The sequence below is a fragment of the Ipomoea nil genome, unplaced genomic scaffold (assembly GCF_001879475.1).
Source record: "Ipomoea nil cultivar Tokyo-kokei standard unplaced genomic scaffold, Asagao_1.1 scaffold3210, whole genome shotgun sequence".
Taxonomy (NCBI): domain Eukaryota; kingdom Viridiplantae; phylum Streptophyta; class Magnoliopsida; order Solanales; family Convolvulaceae; genus Ipomoea; species Ipomoea nil.
Window position 1 is genome coordinate 20,909 of NW_017619638.1, and position 14,737 is coordinate 35,645.

The 14,737-nt window shown below is 34.5% G+C and overlaps 3 non-coding genes across 3 annotated transcripts; all 3 read right to left on the minus strand.

Annotated features, from left to right (window-relative positions):
• Positions 1-768: 768 nt before the first annotated feature.
• Positions 769-848, minus strand: TRNAL-UAG. The gene has a single exon. It is a non-coding gene; the product is annotated as a tRNA-Leu (tRNA).
• Positions 849-5,378: 4,530 nt separating this feature from the next.
• TRNAL-UAG lies at positions 5,379-5,459 on the minus strand. Its single transcript has one exon. It is a non-coding gene; the product is annotated as a tRNA-Leu (tRNA).
• A 1,414-nt stretch (positions 5,460-6,873) lies between these two features.
• On the minus strand, positions 6,874-6,953 carry TRNAL-UAG. Its single transcript has one exon. It is a non-coding gene; the product is annotated as a tRNA-Leu (tRNA).
• Between the last annotated feature and the right edge of the window lie 7,784 nt (positions 6,954-14,737).

Genomic DNA, 14,737 nt, shown 5'->3' on the forward strand with positions numbered 1-14,737 from the left:
ATCAAGTGATTGGGGTATACGGCATATAGTATGCAAATAGACATTAACACAAAAGAGAAGTTAAATCCAATTCTTTTAGAAGTTACAATATATATATTACTAACCATCAATTCTGTTAAAAAAAAAAAAGAAATAAACATTAATGACTGACTAACCTTTTTTCTACTAATTTTCGTATTTTTCTGTTTAAGTAATTGTTTTTCATGGAGTGAAATACAATGGAAAGCGTAGGGATATTTTTAAACATCTCTTAACGGCTGTGGGTTTTGAACCCACGCCCTTTCGAACCAGAGCCTAAATTTAGCGCCTTAGACCACTCGGCCAAACCATCTATATATCAATAAAAGAGAATTTATATTTTCTTGAAGAAAACCTGTTCGATTCTAACCAACACCCTCTTGGTAAAATCCAATGCACATGATCTTTTTAGTGCAGTTTTGCTGACATCTGATCTCTTGTGTGGTTTAAATGATATCTTAGCAGTGAAGAGGAGGTGCAAGGTGCAATGTCGTCATCAGGTTATTGGGTTTACAGCATATAGTATGCAAATAGACATTAACACAAAAGATAAGTTAAATCCAATTCTTTTAGAAGTTACAATATATTTATTATTTACCATCAATTCTGATAAAAAAAAAAAAAGAAATAAACATTAATGACTGACTAACCTTTTTTCTACTAATTTTCGTATTTTGCGGTTTAAGTAATTGTTTTTCATGGAAAAGTGAAATACAATGGAGAGCGTAGGGATATTTTTAAACATCTCTTAAACGGCTGTGGGATTTGAACCCACGCCCTTTCGGACCAGAGCCTAAATCTGGCGCCTTAGACCACTCGGCTAAACCGTCTATAAATCAATAAAATAGAATTTATATTTTCTTGAAGAATACCTGTCGGATTCTAACCAACACCCTCTTGGTAAAATCCAATGCACAAGATCTTTTTAGTGCAGTTTTGCTGACATCTGATCTCTTGTGTGGTTTAAATGATATCTTAGCCAGTGAATAGGGAGTGCACGGGTGCAAAGTCGTCATCAGGTGATTGGGTATACGGCATATAGTATGCAAATAGACATTAACACAAAAAGATAATTAAATCCAATTCTTTTAGAAGTTACTATATATTTTATTATCTCACCATCAATTCTGTTAAAAAAAAAAAAAGATATAAACATTAATGACTGACTAACCTTTTTTCTACTAATTTTCGTATTTTACTATTTAAGTAATTGTTTTTCATGGAGTGAAATACAATGGAAAGCGTAGGGATATTTTTAAACATCTCTTGACGGCTGTGGGATTTAAACCCACGCCCTTTCGGACTAGAGCCTAAATCTGGCACCTTAGACCCCTCGGCTAAACCGTCTATATAGCAATAAAATAGAATTTATATTTTCTTGATGAAAACCTGTTCGATTCTAACCAACATCCTCATGGTAAAATCCAATGCACATGATCTTTTTAGTGCAGTTTTGCTGACATCTGATCGCTTGTGTGGTTTAAATGATATCTTAGCAGTGAATAGGGAGTGCACGGGTGCAATGTCGTCATCAGGTGATTGGGGTATACGCATATAGTATGCAAATAGACATTAACACAAAAGATAAGTTAAATCCAATTCTTTTAGAAGTTACAATATATTTATTATTTACCATCAATTCTGTTAAAAAAAAAAAAGGAAATAAACATTAATGACTGTATTTTGTGTTTAAGTAATTCTTTTTCATGGAGTGAAATACAGTGGAGAGCGTAGGGATTTTTAAACATCTCTGACGGCTGTGGATTTGAACCACGCCCTTTCAGCCAGAGCCTAAATCTGCGCCTTAGACCACTCGGCCAAACCGTCAATATATATAAATAGAATTTATATTTTCTGAAGAAAACCTGTTCGATTCTAACCAAACCCTCTTGGTAAAATCCAATGCACATGATCTTTTAGTGCAGGTTGCTGACATCTGATCTCTTGTGTGGTTTAAATGATATCTTAGCAGTGAATATGGAATGAAGCGTGCAATGTCGTCATCAGGTGATTGGGGTGTACGGCATATAGTATGCAAATAGACATTAACAAAAGAGAAGTTAAATCCAATTCTTTAGAAGTTACAATATATTTATTATTTACCATCAATTCTGTTTAAAAAAAAAAAGAAATAAACATTAATGACTGACTAACCTTTTTTCTACTAATTTTCGTATTTTGCTGTTAAGTAATTGTTTTTCATGGAGTGAAATACAATGGAGAGCGTAAAGATACTTTTAAACTCTCTTGACGGCTGTGGATTTGAACCACGCCCTTTCGGACGAGAGCGCCTAATAATCTAGGCGTTTAGAGCCTGTAGGAAGAGGCTCGCAACCGTCATATATTAATAAAATAGAATTTATGTTTTCTTGAAGAAAACCTGTTCGATTTTAACCAACACCCTCTTGTAAAATCCAATGCACATGATCTTTTTAGTGTAGTTTTGCTGACATCTGATCTCTTGTGTGGTTTAAATGATATCTTAGCAGTGAATAGGGAGTGAAAGGGTGCAATATCGTCATCAGGTGATTGGGGTATATGGCATATAGTTAGGGATGGCAATTTCAATCCGACCCGTGGATATCCACCCGAATCCACCCCGCATGGATCGGGTTTTTTGGGTGATGGTGGGTGGTGGGTCGGGGGTGGGTCTTAAAAAAGAAAACCCGCGGTGGGTCGGGTTGGATTCGGGTTCTATGTACAAGACCGCTTAGAACCCCACCCGACCCACCATGTGTGTGTGTATATACATATAATAGTAAAATAAATACTAGTATGTAGTTATTTATAATAGTTTATATAACTCCGTGTATCTTTTTACTATTTTTATATCAAATTAACAATTTAGTTATTATATTTAAATATTTCCATTATTTATGTTTTAGTATCACTAATGGATTTTATTTTTTTATTATATTTAAATAATTTAAATATTATTTTTTGAAAAACATAATAAGATGATAAGTGGTGGGTACCCGTAGTGGGCACCCGCACTCAGTACGGGTGGGGGTGGGTTCTGAAAAAGTCCACCCGATGCGGGTTGGAGGTGGGGGGGGTGGAGAAAATATAAGGTGGGTCGGGTGATGGATGTAGCCCTCCCCGACCCACACCCGACCCATTGCCATCCCTACATATAGTATGCAAATAGACGTTAACACAAAAGATAAGATATATCCAATTCTTTTAGAATTTGCAATATATTTACTATTTACCATCAATTCTGTTAAAAAAAAAAAAACATTAATGACTTACTAACCTTTTTTCTACTAATTTTCGTATTTTGCTGTTTAAGTAATTGTTTTTCATGGAGTGAAATAAAATGGAGAGCGTAGGGTTATTTTTAAACATCTCTTGATGGCTGTGAGATTTAAACCCACGCCCTTTAGGACCAGAGCCTAAATCTGGCACCTGAGACCACTCGGCCAAAACGTCTATAAATCAATAAAATAGAATTTATATTTTCTTTAAGAAAACCTGTTAGATTCTAACCAACACCCTCTTGGTAAAATCCAATGCACATGATCTTTTTAGTGTAGGTTTGCTGACATCTGATCTCTTGTGTGGTTTTAAATGATATCTTAGCCGTGAATAGGAGTGCACGGGTGCAACATCAGGTGATTGGGGTGTACGGCATATAGTATGCAAATAGACATTAACAAAAAGATAAGTTAAATCCAATTCTTTTAGAAGTTACAATATATTTGTTATTTACCATCAATTCTGTTTTAAAAAAAAAAAAATAAACATTAATGACTGACTAACCTTTTTTCTACTAATTTTCGTATTTTGCTGTTTAAGTAAAATTCTTTTTCGTGGAGTGAAACACAATGAAGAGCTTAGGGATATTTTTAAACACCTCTGGACGGCTGTGAGATTTGAACCCACGCCCTCTCGAACTAGAGCCTAAATCTGGCACCTTAGACCACTCAGCCAAACCGTCTATATATCAAAATAGAATTTATATTTCTTTGATGAAAACCTGTTCGATTCTAACCAACACCCTCATGGTAAAATTCAATGCACATGATCTTTTTAGTGCAGTTTTGCTGACATCTGATCTCTTGTGTGCTTTAAATGATATCTTAGCAGTGAATAGGGAGTGCAAGGGTGCAATATCGTCATCAGATGATTGGGGTATACAGCATATAGTATGCAAATAGATGTAACACAAAAGATAAGTTAAATCCAATTCTTTTAGAATTTGCAATATATTTATTATTTACCATCAATTCTGTTAAAAAAAAAAAAAACATTAATGACTTACTAACATTTTTTCTACTAATTTTCATATTTTGCTGTTTAAGTAATTGTTTTTCATGGAGTGAAATAAAATGGAGAGCGTACGGTTATTTATAAAGATCTCTTGATGGCTGTGAGATTTGAACCCACGCCCTTTAGGACCAGAGCCTAAATCTGGCACCTGAGACCACTCGGCCAAACCGTCTATATATCAATAAAATAGAATTTATATTTTCTTGAAGACAACCTTTTCGATTCTAACCAACACCCTCTTGGTAAAATCCAATGCACATGATCTTTTTAGTGCAGTTTTGCTGACATCTGATCTCTTGTGTGGTTTAAATGATATCTTAGCAGTGAATAGGGAGTGCAAGGGCAATATCGTCATCAGGTGATTGGGGTATACAGCATATAGTATGCAAATAGACGTTAACACAAAAGATAAGTTAAATCCAATTCTTTTAGAATTTGCAATATATTTATTATTTACCATCAATTCTGTTAAAAAAAAAAAAAAGAAATAAACATTAATGACTGACTAACCTTTTTTCTACTAATTTTCGTATTTTGCTGTTTAAGTAATTCTTTTTCATGGAGTGAAACACAATGAAGAGCTTAGGGATATTTTTAAACACCTCTGGACGGCTGTGAGATTTGAACCCACGCCCTTTCGGACTAGAGCCTAAATCTGGCACCTCAGACCACTCAGCCAAACCGTCTATATATCAATAAAATAGAATTTATATTTTCTTGATGAAAACCTGTTCGATTCTAACCAACACCCTCATGGTAAAATTCAATGCACATGATCTTTTTAGTGCAGTTTTGCTGACATCTGATCTCCTGTGTGGTTGAAATGATATCTTAGCAGTGAATAGGGAGTGCACGGGTGCAATGTCGTCATCAGGTGATTGGGGTATACGACATATAGTATGCAAATAGACATTAACACAGAAGATAAGTTAAATCCAATTCTTTTAGAAGTTACAATATATTTATTATTTACCATCAATTCTGTGACTAACCTTTTTTCTACTAATTTTCGTATTTTGCTGTTTAAGTAATTGTTTTTCATGGAGTGAAATACAATGGAGAGCGTAGGGATATTTTTAAACATCTCTTGACGGTTGTGGGATTTGAACCCACGCCCTTTCAGACCAGAGCCTAAATCTGGCGCCTTAGACCACTCGGCCAAAACCGTCAATATATCAATAAAATAGAATTTAAATTTTTTTCAAGAAAACCGTGTCGATTCTAACCAACAACCTCTTGGTAAAATCCAATGCACATGATCTTTTTAGTGCAGGTTGCTGACATCTGATCTCTTGTGTGGTTTAAATGATATCTTAGCATTGAATAGGGAGTGCACGGGTGCAATGTCGTCATCAGTGATTGGGGTGTACGGCATATAGTATGCAAATAGACATTAACACAAAAGATAAGTTAAATCCAATTCTTTTAGAAGTTACAATATATTATTATTTACCATCAATTCTGTTTAAAAAAAAATCTACTAATTTTGTTATTTAAGTAATTGTTTTCATGGAGTGAAATACAATGGAGAGCGTAGGGATATATTTTTAAACATCTCTTGACGGCTGTGGGATTTGAACCCACGCCCTTTCGAACCAGAGCCTAAATTTGGCACCTTAGACCACTCAGCCAAACCGTCTATATATCAATAAAATAGAATTTTTGTTTTCTTGAAGAAAACCGGTTCGATTTTAACCAACACCCTCTTGGTAAAATCCAATGCATATGATCTTTTTAGTGCAGTTTTGCTGACATCTGATCTCTTGTGTGGTTTAAATGTTATCTTAGCAGAGAATAGGGAGTGCATGGGTGCAATATCGTCATAAGGTGATTGGGGTATTCGGCATATAGTATGCAAATAGACGTTAACACAAAAGATAAGTTAAATCCAATTCTTTTAGAATTTGCAATATATTTATTATTTACCCTCAATTCTGTTAAAAAAAAAAAAAAACATTAATGACTTACTAACCTTTTTTCTACTAATTTTCGTATTTTGCTGTTTAAGTAATTGTTTTTCATGGAGTGAAATACAATGGAGAGCGTAGGGTTATTTTTAAACATCTCTTGATGGCTGTGAGATTTGAACCCACGCCCTTTAGGACCAGAGCCTAAATCTGGCACCTGAGACCACTTGACCAAACCGTCTATATATCAATAAAATAGAATTTATATTTTCTTGAAGAAAACCTGTTCGATTCTAACCAACACCCTCTTGGTAAAATCCAATGCACATGATCTTTTTAGTGCAGGTTTGCTGACATCTGATCTCTTGTGTGGTTTAAATGATATCTTAGCAGTGAATATGGAATGCACAGGTGCAATGTCGTCATCAGGTGATTGGGGTGTACGGCATATAGTATGCAAATAGACATTAACACAAAAGAGAAGTTAAATCCAATTCTTTTAGAAGTTACAATATATTTATTATTTACCATCAATTCTGTTTAAAAAAAAAAAAGAAATAAACATTAATGACTGACTAACCTTTTTTCTACTAATTTTCGTATTTTGCTGTTTAAGTAATTGTTTTTCATGGAGTGAAATACAATGGAGAGCGTAAAGATACTTTTAAACATCTCTTGACGGCTGTGGGATTTGAACCCACGCCCTTTCGGACCAGAGCCTAAATCTAGCGCCTTAGACCACTCGGCCAAACCGTCTATATATTAATAAAATAGAATTTATATGTTTTCTTGAAGAAAACCTGTTCGATTTTAACCAACACCCTCTTTGTAAAATCCAATGCACATGAACTTTTTAGTGTAGTTTTGCTGACATCTGATCTCTTGTGTGGTTTAAATGATATCTTAGCAGTGAATAGGGAGTGAAAGGGTGCAATATCGTCATCAGGTGATTGGGGTATATGGCATATAGTTAGGGATGGCAATTTCAATCCGACCGTGGATATCCACCCGAATCCACCCCGCATGGATCGGGTTTTTTGGGTGATGGTGGGTGGTGGGTCGGGGGTGGGTCTTAAAAAAAGAAAACCCGCGGTGGTCGGGTTGGATTCGGGTTCTATGTACAAGACCCGCCTAGAAACCCCACCCGACCCACCATGTGTGTGTGTATATACATATAATAGTAAAATAAATACTAGTATGTAGTTATTTATAATAGTTTATATAACTCCGTGTATCTTTTTACTATTTTTTAATACAAATTAACAATTTAGTTATTATATTTAAATATTTCCATTATTTATGTTTTAGTATCACTAATGGATTTATTTTTTTATTATATTTAAATAATTTAAATATTATTTTTTGAAAAACATAATAAGATGATAAGTGGTGGGTACCCGTAGTGGGCACCCGCACTCAGTACGGGTGGGGTGGGTTCTGAAAAAGTCCACCCGATGCGGGTTGGAGGTGGGGGTGGGTGGAGAAAATATAAGGTGGGTCGGGTGATGGATGTAGCCCTCCCCGACCCACCCGACCCATTGCCATCCCTACATATAGTATGCAAATAGACGTTAACACAAAAGATAAGATATATCCAATTCTTTTAGAATTTGCAATATATTTATTATTTACCATCAATTCTGTTAAAAAAAAACAAAACATTAATGACTTACTAACCTTTTTTCTACTAATTTTCGTATTTTGCTGTTTAAGTAATTGTTTTTCATGGAGTGAAATAAAATGGAGAGCGTAGGGTTATTTTAAACATCTCTTGATGGCTGTGAGATTTAAACCCACGCCCTTTAGGACCAGAGCCTAAATCTGGCACCTGAGACCACTCGGCCAAAACGTCTATAAATCAATAAAAATAGAATTTATATTTTCTTTAAGAAAACCTGTTAGATTCTAACCAACACCCTCTTGGTAAAATCCAATCACATGATCTTTTTAGTGTAGGTTTGCTGACATCTGATCTCTTGTGTGGTTTAAATGATATCTTAGCCGTGAATAGGAGTGAACGGGTGCAACATCAGGTGATTGGGTGTAACGGCATATAGTATGCAAATAGACATTAACACAAAAAGATAAGTTAAATCCAATTCTTTTAGAAGTTACAATATATTTGTTATTTACCATCAATTCTGTTTTAAAAAAAAAAAATAAACATTAATGACTGACTAACCTTTTTCTACTAATTTTCGTATTTTGCTGTTTAAGTAAAATTCTTTTTCGTGGAGTGAAACACAATGAAGAGCTTAGGAGATATTTTTAAACACCTCTGGACGGCTGTGAGATTTAAACCCACGCCCTCTCGAACTAGAGCCTAAATCTGGCACCTTAGACCACTCAGCCAAACCGTCTATATATCAATAAAATAGAATTTATATTTTCTTGATGAAAACCTGTTCGATTCTAACCAACACCCTCATGGTAAAATTCAATGCACATGATCTTTTTAGTGCAGTTTTGCTGACATCTGATCTCTTGTGTGCTTTAAATGATATCTTAGCAGTGAATAGGGAGTGCAAGGGTGCAATATCGTCATCAGATGATTGGGGTATACAGCATATAGTATGCAAATAGATGTAACACAAAAGATAAGTTAAATCCAATTTTTAGAATTTGCAATATATTTATTATTTACCATCATTCTGTTAAAAAAAAAAAAAACATTAATGACTTACTAACATTTTTTCTACTAATTTTCATATTTTGCTGTTTAAGTAATTGTTTTTCATGGAGTGAAATAAAAATGGAGAGCGTACGGTTATTTATAAAGATCTCTTGATGGCTGTGAGATTTGAACCCACGCCCTTTAGGACAAGAGCCTAAATCTGGCACCTGAGACCACTCGGCCAAACCGTCTATATATCAATAAAATAGAATTTATATTTTCTTGAAGACAACCTTTTCGATTCTAACCAACACCCTCTTGGTAAAACCAATGCACATGATCTTTTAGTGCAGTTTTGCTGACATCTGATCTCTTGTGTGGTTTAAATGATATCTTAGCAGTGAATAGGGAGTGCAAGGTGCAATATCGTCATCAGGTGATTGGGGTATACAGCATATAGTATGCAAATAGACGTTAACACAAAAAGATAAGTTAAATCCAATTCTTTTAGAATTTGCAATATATTTATTATTTACCATCAATTCTGTTAAAAAAAAAAAAAGAAATAAACATTAATGACTGACTAACCTTTTTCTACTAATTTTCGTATTTTGCTGTTTAAGTAATTCTTTTTCATGGAGTGAAACACAATGAAGAGCTTAGGGATATTTTTAAACACCTCTGGACGGCTGTGAGATTTGAACCCACGCCCTTTCGGACTAGAGCCTAAATCTGGCACCTCAGACCCCAGCCAAACCGTCTATATATCAATAAAATAGAATTTATATTTTCTTGATGAAACCTGTTCGATTCTAACCAACACCCTCATGGTAAAATTCAATGCACATGATTCTTTTAGTGCAGTTTTGCTGACATCTGATCTCCTGTGTGGTTGAAATGATATCTTAGCAGTGAATAGGGAGTGCACGGGTGCAATGTCGTCATCAGGTGATTGGGGTATACGACAATAAGTATGCAAATAGACATTAACACAGAAGATAAGTTAAATCCAATTCTTTTAGAAGTTACAATATATTTATTATTTACCATCAATTCTGTGACTAACCTTTTTTCTACTAATTTTCGATTTTGCTGTTTAAGTAATTGTTTTTCATGAGGTGAAATACAATGGAGAGCGTAGGATATTTTTAAAACATCTCTTGACGGTTGTGGGATTTGAACCCACGCCCTTTCAGACCAGAGCCTAAATCTGGGCTTAGACCACTCGGCCAAACCGTCAATATATCAATAAAATAGAATTTAAATTTTTTTCAAGAAAACCGTGTCGATTCTAACCAACACCTCTTGGTAAAATCCAATGCACATGATCTTTTTAGTGCGAGGTTGCTGACATCTGATCTCTTGTGTGGTTTAAAATGATATCTTAGCATTGAATAGGGAGTGCAGGGTGCAATGTCGTCATCAGGTGATTGGGTGTACGGCATATAGTATGCAAATAGACATTAACACAAAGATAAGTTAAACAATTCTTTTAGAAGTTACAATATATTTATTATTTACAATCAATTCTGTTTAAAAAAAAAAAATCTACTAATTTTGTTTGTTTAAGTAATTGTTTTCATGGAGTGAAATACAATGGAGAGCGTAGGGATATATTTTTAAACATCTCTTGACGGCTGTGGGATTTGAACCCACGCCCTTTCGAACCAGAGCCTAAATTTGGCACCTTAGACCACTCAGCCAAACCGTCTATATATCAAAAAATAGAATTTTTTGTTTTCTTGAAGAAAACCGGTTCGATTTAACCAACACCCTCTGGTAAATCCAATGCATATGATCTTTTTAGTGCAGTTTTGCTGACATCTGATCTCTTGTGTGGTTTAAATGTTATCTTAGCAGAGAATAGGGAGTGCATGGGTGCAATATCGTCATAAGGTGATTGGGTATTCGGCATATAGTATGCAAATAGACGTTAACACAAAAGATAATTAAATCCAATTCTTTAGAATTTGCAATATATTTATTATTTACCCTAATTCTGTTAAAAAAAAAAAAAAAATTAATGACTTACTAACCTTTTTTCTACTAATTTTCGTATTTTGCTGTTAAAGTAATTGTTTTTCATGGAGTGAAATACAATGGAGAGCGTGGGTTATTTTTAAACATCTCTTGATGGCTGTGAGATTTGAACCCACGCCCTTTAGGACCAGAGCCTAAATCTGGCACCTGAGACCACTTGACCAAAACCGTCTATATATCAATAAAATAGAATTTATATTTTCTTGAAGAAAACCTGTTCGATTCTAACAAACACCCTCTTGGTAAAATCCAATGCACTTATGCACATGACTTTTTAGTGCAGTTTTGCTGACATCTGACTCTTGTGTGGTTTAAATGATATCTTAGCAAGTGAATAGGGAGTGCACGGGTGCAATGTCGCTATCAGGTGATTGGGGTATAGCGGCATATAGTATCAAATAGACTTCAATCTGGAGTGAAATACAATGGAGAGCGTAGGGATATTTTTAAACATTGTGGGATTTGAACCCACCCCTTTGGACCAGAGCCTAAATCTGGCACCTTAGACCACTCGGCCAAACCGTTATATATTAATAAAATAGAATTTATATTTTCTTGATGAAAACCTTTTCGATTCTAACAACCACCCTCATGGTAAAATTCAATGCACATGATCTTTTTAGTGCAGTTTGCTGACATCTGATCTCTTGTGTGTTAAAATGATATCTTAGCAGTGAATAGGGAGTGCATGGGTGCAATGTCGTCATCAGGTGATTGGGTATACGGCATATAGTATGCAATAGACATTAACACAAAAGATAAGTGAAATCCAATTCTTTTAGTATCACATATATTTATATTACCATCAATTCTGTTAAAAAAAAAAGAAATAAACATTAATGACTGACTAACCTTTTTTCTACTAATTTTCGTATTTTGATGTTTAGTAATTGTTTTCATGGAAAGTGAAATACAATAGAGAGCGTAGGGATATTTTAAACATTGTGGGATTTGAACCCACGCCCTTTCGGACCAGAGCCTAAATCTGCGCCTTAGAGCACTCGGCCAACCATCTATACATCAATAAAATAGAATTTATATTTTCTTGAAGAAAACCTGTTCGATTCTAACCAACACCCTCTTGGTAAAATCCAATGCACATGATCTTTTTAGTGCAGTTTTGCTGACATCTGATCTCTTGTGTGGTTTAAAGATATCTTAGCAGTGAATAGGGAGTGCACGGGTGCAATATCGTCATCAGGTGATTGGGGTATACGGCATATAGTATGCAAATAGACATTAACACAAAAGAAGTTAAATCCAATTCTTTTAGAAGTTAAAATATATTTATATTTACCATCAATTCTGTAAAAAAAAAAAAAGAAATAAACATTAATGACTGACTAACCTTTTTTCTACTAATTTTCGTATTTGCTGTTAGAAATTGTTTTTCATGGAGAAATACAATGGAGAGCGTAGGAATATTTTAAACATTGTGGGATTTGAACCCACGCCCTTTCGGACCAGAGCCAAAATCTGGCGCCTTAGACACTCGCCAGACCATCTATAATCAATAAATAGAATTTATTCTTGAAGAAACCTGTTCGATTTTAACAACACCCTCTTGGTAAAATCCAATGCACATGATCTTTTTAGTGCAGTTTTGCTGACATCTGATCTTTGTGTGGTTGAAATGATATCTTAGCAGTGAATAGGGAGTGCAAGGCGCAATGTCGTCATCAGGTGATTGGGGTATACGCATATAGTATGCAAATAGACTAACACAAAGAAAAGTTAATCCAATTCTTTTAGAAGTTACAATATATTTATTATACCATCAATTCTGTTAAAAAAAAAGAAATAAACATTAATGACTGACTAACCTTTTTTCTACTAATTTTCGTATTTTGCTGTTTAAGTAATTGTTTTTCATGGAGTGAAATACAATGGAGAGTAGGGATATATTTAAAACTCTTACGACGGTGGAGATTTGAACCCACGCCTTCAGGACCAGAGCATAAATCTGGCACTAAGACCACTCGGCCAAATCGTCTATATAAATAAATAGAATTTATATTTTCTTGAGGAAACCTGTCGATTCTAACCAACACCCTCTTGGTAAAATCCAATGCACTATGCATCATGATTTTAGTGCAGTTTTGCTGACATCTGATCTTTTGTGTGGTTTAAATGATATCTTAGCATGAATAGGGAGTGCACGGGTCAATATCGTCATCAGGTGATTGGGTATACGGCATATAGTATGCAAATAGACATTAACACAAAAGATAAGTTAAATCCAATTCTTTGAAGTTACAATATATTTATTATTTACCATCAATTCTGTTAAAAAAAAAAAAATAAACATTAATGACTGACTAACCTTTTTTCTACTAATTTTTGTAGTTGTGTTAAGTAATTGTTTTTCATGGAGTGAAATACAATGGAGAGCGTAGGGATATTTTTAAACATTGAGGGATTTGAACCCACGCCCTTTCGGACCAGAGCCTAAATCTGGCACCTTAGACCACTCCCAAACCGTCTATATATCAATAAAATAGAATTTATATTTTCCTGATGAAAACCTTTTCGATTCTAACACAACACCCTCATGGTAAAATCAATGCACATGATCTTTTTAGTGCATTTGCTGACATCTGATCTCTTGTGTGGTTGAAATGATATCATAGCAGTAATAGGGAGTGCATGGGTGCAATGTCGTCACAGGTGATTGGGGTATACGGCATATAGTATGCAAATAGACATTAACACAAAAAAAGATAAGTTAAATCCAATTCTTTTAGAAGTACAATATATTTATTACTTACCATCAATTCTGTTAAAAAAAAAAAAAAGAAATAAATTAATGACTGACTAACCTTTTTTCTACTAATTTTCGTATTTTACTATTTAAGTAATTTGTTTTCATGAGTGAAATCAATGAAGAGCGTAGGGATATTTTTAAACATCTTCTCTGACGGCTGTGGGATTTGAACCCACGCCCTTTGGACAAAGCCTAAATCTGGCGCCTTAGACCACTCGGCCAAACCGTCTATATATCAATAAAATAGAATTTATATTTTCTTGAAGAAAACCTGTTCGAATTCTAACCAACACCCTCTTGGTAAAATCCAATGCACATGATCTTTTTAGTGCATTTGCTGACATCTTATCTCTTGTGGTTTAAATGATATCTTAGCAGTGAATAGGGAGTGCACGGGTGCAATGTCGTCATCAGGTGATTGGGTATACGGCATATAGTATGCAAATAGACATTTACACAAAAGAAAAGTTAAATCCAATTCTTTTAGAAGTAATGACTGACATAACCTTTTTTCTACTAATTTCGTATTTTGCTGTTTAAGTAATTGTTTTTCATGGAGTGAAATACAATGGAGAGCGTAGGGATATTTTTAAACATCTCTAGACGGCTGTGGGATTTGAACCACACCCTTTGACAGAGCCTAAATCTGGCCTTAGACCACTCGGCAAAACCGTCTATATATCAATAAAATAGAATTTATGTTTCTTGAAGAAAACCTGTTCGATTTAACCAACCCTCTGGTAAAATCCAATGCACATGATCTTTTTAGTGCAGTTTTGCTGACATCTGATCTCTTGTGTGGTTTAAATGATATCTTAGCAGTGAATAGGGAGTGCAAGGGTGCAATATCGTCATCAGGTGATGGGGTATACGGCATATAGTATGCAAATAGACATTAACACAAAAGATAAGTTAAATCCAATTCTTTTAGAAGTTACAAATATATTATTATTTACCATCAATTCTGTTAAAAAAAAAAAAGAAATAAACATTAATGACTGACTAACCTTTTTCTACTAATTTTCGTATTTTGCTGTTAAGAAATTGTTTTTCATGGAGTGAAATACAATGGAGAGCGTAGGGATATTTTTAAACATTGTGGGATTTGAACCCACGCCCTTA